Source organism: Anser cygnoides, chromosome 10, assembly GCF_040182565.1.
Source record: "Anser cygnoides isolate HZ-2024a breed goose chromosome 10, Taihu_goose_T2T_genome, whole genome shotgun sequence".
Lineage (NCBI taxonomy): Eukaryota > Metazoa > Chordata > Aves > Anseriformes > Anatidae > Anser > Anser cygnoides.
The window spans coordinates 4,923,522-4,932,711 of record NC_089882.1 but is presented as its reverse complement, the minus strand read 5'-3'; the positions used below and the strand labels follow the sequence as shown (position 1 = coordinate 4,932,711).

General features: G+C 40.9%; 1 long non-coding RNA gene across 1 annotated transcript; it reads left to right on the top strand.

The window, feature by feature from the left end:
• The first annotated feature begins 3,733 nt into the window (after positions 1 to 3,733).
• LOC136791655 (uncharacterized) lies at positions 3,734 to 8,646 on the top strand. Its single transcript, XR_010834018.1, has 4 exons — positions 3,734 to 3,946; positions 5,820 to 5,895; positions 5,972 to 6,118; positions 8,357 to 8,646. It is a non-coding gene; the product is annotated as an uncharacterized lncRNA (long non-coding RNA).
• The last annotated feature ends 544 nt before the right edge of the window (positions 8,647 to 9,190 follow it).

Below are 9,190 nucleotides of genomic sequence, written 5' to 3'. Positions count from 1 at the left end.
TTCTTTATGTCTTGAGATGTCAGCAACCTTATCGTTCCTATTGGGGATGAAATGGTGCTCTGAAATATGAGGGGAAAAGAGTTCCTCTGAAGAGCCATAGCCTTATGGTTGAGATATAAAATTGAGATCACCAGAACCGTAGAAAATGCAGGTAGAAGGGACTCAAGAAGCCATCTATTTTATTCCACTCAGAGATAGGATTAACCACATCACAACTGTCCTTTGAAATTTCCAATGATATAGATCCCACAGCTTTAGAATGGAAATTGTACTGCTTAATGGTCTTTCCTGATAAAATGTTTTGTTTTTCCTGTGTTTTATCCTACATCTTTCTGTCAGTTATATCTACCCACAGTGAAGAAAAAAATGTTCCCATCAAGATAAAACAGACATTTGTGACTGAGTAACTTTTTATCTATGGGTGGTCCATCAGTATTATTAACTTAAATATGTTTGCAGAACTTGACCAAGTTTCACCAAAAATGATGTCCCAAAACTATGTCTAGTTCCACACATAAACATTTCTATTAGCTTTTACCAGTAAAGCTGGGGGTTATAAACATCCATATGATTAAATATATATATATATATGTTATTTTCATTTTCTAGAGGAAGAGGAGAGTTCATAGCACTCATAGCATGGGTCATAGCCCCATGTCTGCACTTTGAATCTGACATGGGGCTGAAGAGTGGGGAGTTGGTTGCCTTCAGAGAAGTATTGGCTTGTGCCTTAACAAGTCTGTTCTTCCCTATTTACAGCACAGCAATATCAGATTTATAGTTAGAAATGTCACTCAGGATTGACAAAATTGGTAAATTCTCTGCTGGGGACTTGATTTCTTTGCTGTTTAGCATTTGGTGGAAGTACGCCAGGAAAGTTCTCGTGGTGTTGCAGAAGCAAAGTGAAGTAGATCTGGACACCATTTGGGAAGAAGGCAGAGCAGGACAAGTGGGATTCATCAGCAGCACTATTATAGACCAACTCCTGAATTCTTAAGAAAGCACTAGTTAGAAGCAAACAATTCAGATGACTGCAAGGAGCCTGCCTAGGGAGAAGCAAGCTGGCAGTGCTTTATTAGAGCCCATTTTGGGAGGATTTTCTGAGCTACAATAGCTAAAGAAAGCAGAGGGTTTGGCTACCAGCACAGGGCATGGGGAATGGATTTGCAGCTCTTTTCCTGCTTTCTAAGAAAAATCTATATGCCAGGTGTGTTCAGGCAGATGATAACATTTGTGATGAGTTGAGTTTTTTCTTTTTTTTTTTATTTTCCTTTTTTAAATATAGACTCACTTAAACTAAAATATTTTTATTTTCCTTTTTTTCAGTTGGATTTGTGACTGTGTGAAGAGTATTCCTGTGGGTACTCTGTATTCTTCTGCTTTGTAAACATAGATTAAATCACTTACTTGATTTAGGTTTGAATTTGTATACATACAGGAAAAAAAAAGTGGACATATGCATATATATATATAACTATGCATATATAAAGTTTTAATTATTTATAATAGTTAAGCCTCTCATTTCAGTTCATTATAATATAATCTTTAGGACCTATTTTTTACATCCGGCCATATGGTGCTGTGACGGATGAGTGAGCTGTTTGCGTTGTTCACAGTTTACCATATACGCGCTGCAGATTTTGTGTTTTACAGGAAAGCCACGGCTGGGAGGGGATAAGGGGAGCTCTTGCCAGTGCCCTGTGGCTGCGGCACCGTGGGCAGCTGCGCGGGGCTTGCAGGACATCACCTGGCAGCGCTGGGCTGGGCTGGCCACGTCCCACCCAGCCACCTGCACTTTCTGCAGTTAAAAAAAAAAATCCATGTTGCCCTGTGGGCAGAGAACATTTTTCTGTGCCTGGTGCCTCCCGAGGATTTATCCGACTCCCTCCAAAGCTATGTCCCCTCTTGGACATCTGATAAATGCCATCACTCCTGCTGCCCTGAATTCCCTGAGGGAACATAAAAGGGACGATCTTTCAGCTCTGAAAAACGGATCGATGAGATGTTCTCAGGGTCTGGCTGGAGTGCAGGACTGCAGAGCATCTCTCCCTTCTGCTTCTCTTCCTGGCCAAGGCACAGCCTGTGGCTGAGCTGAGCTGCCGGTACGGAAAGGGCTCCTGTGCTGAAGCATATCGATGCCTCTGATAATCTGGTGTAATGAAGAGGGTTTTGTCTCTCTCTCTTGTAACACAACTGCTAGTCTTCACATAAAGACTCTGTAGTCGTATCATAGCATAAGATTTCGGTCTCTAGTGATAACTAAATATTGCACATTTCTGTATTTCCCAGACAGAAAAGATAAGTAGGCTGCTTATCTCACCTAACACTACATTTTTTAATGTGAAAAAGATGACGCCAGTTTTAAAACCATTCAAATCACTTCATCCTAGCTGATGGTGAAGCCAGGACCCTGCACCCTTGATTCCTGGGCCCCAAAGTCTCCACTGACCCCGTGGAGTGCTTCATGGGATAAACTGTTTGCACTCCCTTATGCAGTTGTCCAGAGAACCAGATAGTAGTAGTATAAAATTTTGCAGGCAAAAATTATTTGAGATACTGAGCACTTTTACTCATGTCAGAGCCCATTGCCACAGGTTAAAGTTTAGGAAATAAATTGTAAACAGTATTAATTTTTAAAAGTTGCGGTGTGGTTAGGTATATATTATGTAGGCTTTTGTGCGTATATTTTATCACGCTCGGCTAAATGTGTTTATTTTCTGCCTTCTTCAAAGGCAGAGCATCCTTCCTGGACCTCCTGCATAGCAGTGATGCCACATTGCTGCTTTTGTTTAGGCAGGAGCAGAGGTGACCAGGGACCTTTTTGGGACAGGGATGATCCTCTCCTTCCCAGAAGGACTGCGCTGCACATCTGTGGTTTGACTCCAGTTGGAGGAGCTTTAGAATTTAGATTCCATTTATTTCCATAAAGGAGGATATACACTGGAACATCATAATACATATTCTAAACAATAATAATTTAATAATATGATATTTCTATATAAAAATAACATATTTATAAAATCTAATATATTTTTTCTGGTAATGTTCTAGCATACACATGTGTGGATTTCCATTCCTTCATCTCCCCATGTGTGAGGAGGGACCACAGTGATGCACTCTGTGTGTGTGCATGTCCAAGGCAGCAATGGATATCAGAAAGTGGTCAAAACTAAAGTGCTCCAAAACAATGTCCAAAGAGCCACAGTAATGTAAACTGTTGTTTTAGGAAAAGCTGCGTAGGCTCTTCTCTTTTTTAGGTACTGCGTAGACTGCAACTATTGCAGGACAAGTATAGTGGAAAAAGGAAAATGTCCCTGATCGATAAGATGAGATGAGACAAAATCACTGCAAGACTCCGACAAACCGTGGCTCTCAGTTCTCAGTTTCACGGCAAATTTCCCTCCCTCCCATTTTCTTTAACTTCGTCTCTTGCCCGCTGTCATAAGGGATGTGTTGTGGACGCCACCTCGGCACTGCCGTGATGCCCACGCTGCGCTACGTCTGCTGGGCTCTGACCTGCAAGCAGCTCCCAGAGCCACACGTGGCTCATAGCCTGCCTTCAGCTGAGAGCAGGCGCCGGCAACTTTACACTTATTAAAATAGCAATTGTGCATCCTTTTTGAAAAAGAAAATGCCTTACAGCATGTTTTACACAGGGCGCAGAGCAGATCTGCTCTGTGAGCACAGGCAGAGCTCCGAACGGAGGAAATGAATGCTTTGTTGATGACAGATCTCTGTTTTTATTCCCAAGGTTCAGAAGTAAATTACCACAAAAATGCAGACAGAACCTGTAATATTTGCCTCCGCATTATTCATCCAGCAGTTCGGGAGTCGCAGATCAGCATGTGAAAGACAGCAGTTAAAATACAGGGCCCATTCCCATCTCTTCTGCGCTGGTGTAAATCAAGACTAACATTCAGTGAAGCCAATGGAGTGTAAAATTGGTGTAAGTGAGAATCAGTGCCATCTCCTGTACCTATATGTCAGCAAAACTATTTGTTTCAAGTGTTTATAGACACTGCTATCATAAATAGCTTATTTTCCTACACATTAAATAGATCAAAGTATCCAGAGTAATTTTCTAACATGACTAAAATAAACATGTATATTTATTGCCACATCACTTGAAGGAGTCACACTCTCGTTGAATCTGAATCCAAAAATAGTGATTGATTTTTTTTCTTGGTTTAATAAAAGGAATCACAGTGCTCTATGAAAACATGCATTCATTTTATTTGATTGACATCTTCAATTTTGGATATATATTCTAACTAATGGAATGAATATTGCAATACATGAATCAATTATATCTGTTCAGTTGTCAGGTTTGTAAAGTGAGAACAGTTTAAATTATATATGATCCAGCTGTCTATATATTACAGGGTCTTAATAAACAATACTACCATCAATACAGTTGCTTTAATGAGGAGCTTATCAGCATGCGTAGCGCGTATCTCATCCACTGTTATTTATAGATGTAATAGGTCTTTATATACATACTTCAAAATATAATCTTCACCACATCAAGACCAGGAAATGAACATGGCTGACACGAGGACAGGTTTGCTAGTGTAATTAGCATCACCGTTAACATTACTGAAATCACTAGTGTACAGTCAGTACTATTTATACGATTGTAACCGAGTATTTTGCCTTAGAGTTTAGGCAGCATGCTCACAATGTTCCAACCTTAATGATGGGCTAATGCCTAAAATTATTTCATGTATGGACTTGCCTTAAAGCACCCAAACAACCATTTTGAGAGGATAATTCAGCAAAGGAATAGGTCTTGGAGTAATCAGGGCTATGGAAAATATTGTAAACTTCCATTTTCCCTGTAATTTTACCATTTCTTGACCTTTTCTATAGTTTAGCAATTTGATAATCATTATGTTTTAGAGAGCATAACCTAATGAACCAAGAAGAGGCTGCAAAACTCATTAGAAAAAAAAATAAAAAAAGAATTCATGTTTTCATGTTTCCTTCCTTTTCAAAAGTGAAAGATAAACCAAATAGGATTTTGTAGGAGAAGTATCCAATATTTTGATTATTTACCTAGGTGACCGAACAGAAAATCGTGTTAAATTTGTGATTTTAGTAGAGCTGACAGTACTTTGGAGGATAAAACTTGAGTTTCAGATGACCTTGATGAAATATACTTAAAATAATCAGAATGAAAGAAAATAAGGATGATGTTAACATGGAAAACAACGCAGTAGGGTGTATAGGCAAAAAAAATCACAGACGTGAAGTAATTTTCCTACCTCACTGAGCACTGGTTTGGTCCCAACAAGGCTTGAAGGTGTAGTTTGAGAGACACATGTAAAGAGGCAACGGGAAACCATGTTGCATCCTGAAATTCAGGTTAAATACCAGGAAAAAGTTTATTTAAAGAAATGAGCAGTAGAGCAATGAAATGGACGGTCTGTGAAGGTTTTGGGCTCTACCCCCTGGGCCTCTCGGAAATGGCTTTCATACAGCTAACCTCACACTTGTAGTGCAGCTTTCATTTTCTATAACTGTATTATGACTTATATGTACTTAATATATTTCCATAATATCTTTCGCCGCTTATATTAGTCATTTTTATTACGTAAATAGTGCAATTTCTGAAAACATTACAAATCAAAGGAACATTTCCAAGCAGCCGGGAAAGTTCTTATTTTTGGTTATTTTAGCTACTTCAGATTTGCAGAGGATTTACTGAACTGAATTTGATGGAAATAGGATGAATGCTTGTTTGTCTGAAAAGCAAGTTTAGAAACAGCATGAGAAATCTTGAATAGGAAAACTAACATTACCGAGATTGTTTCTTTCAGTATTTTAAAAATACACTGCAGAGAAATTCTGATGAGCCCGCTTGCAGACTGGTCTGGTACCTGAGCTCTTGCAGAGGTAAAAAGCGCAGCATAAGATGCAAGTGACACTGTCAGTCGGTTTATCTGTAAGAATTTGACCTTTGTCCTTTCAGAGTGGGAAGTCTGTCTCTGCTCACCAGACCCTGTGCCCATCCAGGTGGATGTGTGTCTCCGCTGAGAGGTTCCTTGAGGAACATGGGGCGCCGGAGCAGAGCTGCTCTGCCCACCTGGGAGCTACAGGCAGGGATGCAAAAGGAGCAGTAAGTGATCTAATACTATAAAAGTAAATGATTTTCTGCTAGTATACTTAGTTCATACACATTTCAGCTGAAACCAGAGAGAGATGTTTTCCAGTAAAACACCACAGTGCACTGTTTAACAAGATTTGACAGAAATGTTTTCTTTTCTGCTCTGTTGTGAGGAATCAGGGCATGCAGGCAGGGGCACTTACCTCGTCCCGTGGAATGCAGCCTGCAGCGTCACGCAGAGCTGGAAATGAGCTCCTGCAGAAGCACACATGCATTGCTGGAGAAAATGCAAGGGCATACACGGTGGATTCTTTATTGTGGTCCACTGGGTAAATAACACCATTTCAGAAAATTAACAGGCAAACCAGAGGAGATGTTTGCCTGATGAACTAAAAAAGAATCAAGGTATCAATCATATAGCACTTATTGCTCCTAACAAAATCAGCAACCAGAAAATGAAATGAGTATTTTCTTCGTCTTTAGGCTAGAGCTACATGCCAGCTTGCACTGGCCTCCATGTTGCAATCCCTCTGCACCTACACTAATGTCACTAAATCAATCAAACATTAAGTCAAGATTGTAACAGCATGCTCATTGGGTCCAGTAACAACTAAAACAAACAGGATTGTTTCAGCAATATCATGCCTCAGGGTACTAAACGACCTCTAATTAACCACGGTAAGGACGGATTTTTCGATGTGAGCACGTTATCTTGTAACTGCGCTGGAGGATTTGGTAGCACATTTTTGCCGAGTTTGCTCTGGCCTCCTCCAGAGGGGCCAGGACATGGGAGTACATTGGCTGCTTTCATGTTCCTGTGCTCTGAACCAAAATCTGAGGGGAAAGGGCTGCTTTGCAAGCTGAGTTACCCCAGGGAAAAGTTTGGAATGGCCCAAAGCGATTCCCCCTACAAGCAATGCTGTAGGGTGGCCTGGGAGCATGGCCCTGCCTCCAAAGCGCTGGCTGGAATCGCAATACGAGAAACAGCCCCACAGCAGGGACATGAGGCCTCTTTCCCAAGCTTTCTTAAATTCCCCTGTTGCACAAAACACAGAATGGATCAAAATCCATCCCAAAATGCCGACAATTTCACTGGCCATCACCCACTGCAATTACATTGCAAAAGTCCCCAAAAATACACCTATGCAGTATAAACCAGACTCCGTGACACTAGGTAAAGGATCAGACCTTTACATTTACATGTGTAATAACAAAACCAGAACAATTTTAAATTTGATGTACAATACCACACATTTTCTGTGCCCTCTTTCCACCCGTGAGCGGCTGAGGGCACAGAGCAGGCTGGGCCACAGCACTGCACCATCCCCAGCTCTCTCCAGCTCTGCTGGAAGTGTAAAAAGTGTGCTTTTCCCAGGCATGGTCTGGCACCTCAGCCACGTCCGTGGCCATGGTATGCACACGTGGAGGCATTATGCCACCAATTTCAAAACTCTTCCTAGACCTTGCAGTGCCTGAGAGAACTGAAGCGTTAACAGACAGAAAAACATGCAGGAATTTTACAGGAAATTTCTTTTTTGTGATATTGACATTTTTTCACATAGGTTTCAGATGCTTACAGACAGAAGAGGAACATGCATTTGTCTTCAGATTGAGGGTTTTTTTTGTTTTTTTTTTTTTTTTTTTGTCAGTGAGATGTTCTTGACATTATTCTCAGGATACTAATTTGTTGCTTGTAATGGTAATTCTTTGTCCACATGAGAACAGCCATACATCTCACACACACACACATGCACACTGTGCGCCTTTCATGCAATATTTATGAATCATTATCAGCATTAGGGATATCTGAAGCCAAAATTCGTAGGAGGCAATTTTGAAGCAAATGAAATTAAGGACTATTTATCCAACCAGGAAGCTGCCCTGTGTTATGTGTCTCTAGCAGAATTAGTGAGTTATTTATTTATGAGCTGGTCTCTTTTTCTCTTCCTTAAAGAGAAATAGAGAAATCACGGAACAGGTTGAACAGGATGCTTGTTTACAAATTGGCCAGAGAGCATTGTTCTCAGTTTGATTTGCAATGACTAATGAGCAACATAATTTTTAATCATAGGTTTTCAAGCCTGACACACTGACAAGCACATCGTGCGTGTGTTACGTTCTGCATGGCATAATGCAGGCAGCTGTGTATGCTAACGAGGCAACAAAAGCAGTGTGAAAAAGATCAGTGTGTCAGGAGAGAATAAGACTTTTCTAACAAGCAAGTTGTGGTGTAAACATTTATCATTTTAGGTCTTCCTAGGACATTTTTTTTTTTGCGTGCACCCAAAAGCAGAATCCTCAGCACGGGATGCAGAGGGGAGGGGCGGACTGAAATCGTCTGTCTGCGCTGATGAATCAAAGGCCAGCGAGCACCAGGGACAAGTAGAGCATGAGATTTCGGGACCGGAGGTTCTTGAGTATGGCTCCTGAGACACCCTGGACTGTGCAGCAGAGAAGGCAGAAATCAAATTGACATTGACAAAGCTTTTAAAATTTACCTACCCACTCACCGGGTAGTTAGACTGGCCAGATGTCGCTATTTCCACCACTTTCTACAAAAAGGGCCACGTTTGCTGCCCACCTTTCTCCTCTTCCTCCAGCCCACTGGTGCCAGCCTGCCCTGGGGGCTACCCTGCGACCCCCACCTCCAGCCGTACTGACTGAGCAGGGGAGAATATTCTGCAGCAGCCCTAAAAGCTTTGACCTCTCTTTGCAATCTGTTGTTTTCGCCCCTCAATTTGGAAAGAGCAAAAATAGCTTTCATAATCTCCCAACCTCAAAGAAGAAGTTTCAAAAGTGAAATGTGGGAGAGGACAGGGCCAGACAAGGATTATCATGGGTACATTTGGTTTTAAAAAGAGGCTATATTCAAAGTAAAAAGCATGTATGTACCCATATATATAAGTATATTTTTATTGCCTTAATAACTGTATACATATTGATAAACTCTTGAGTAATTGCAAAGGTGAATTTTTAAAAAACTATGTTGTTAACACAGCCCCTCCAGACAAGCTATTTTGGCTTGAAAATGGTTTTCATTCACTTTTTCCCAGCAACAAAGAGCCTCTTAAGTGAAGATGACTC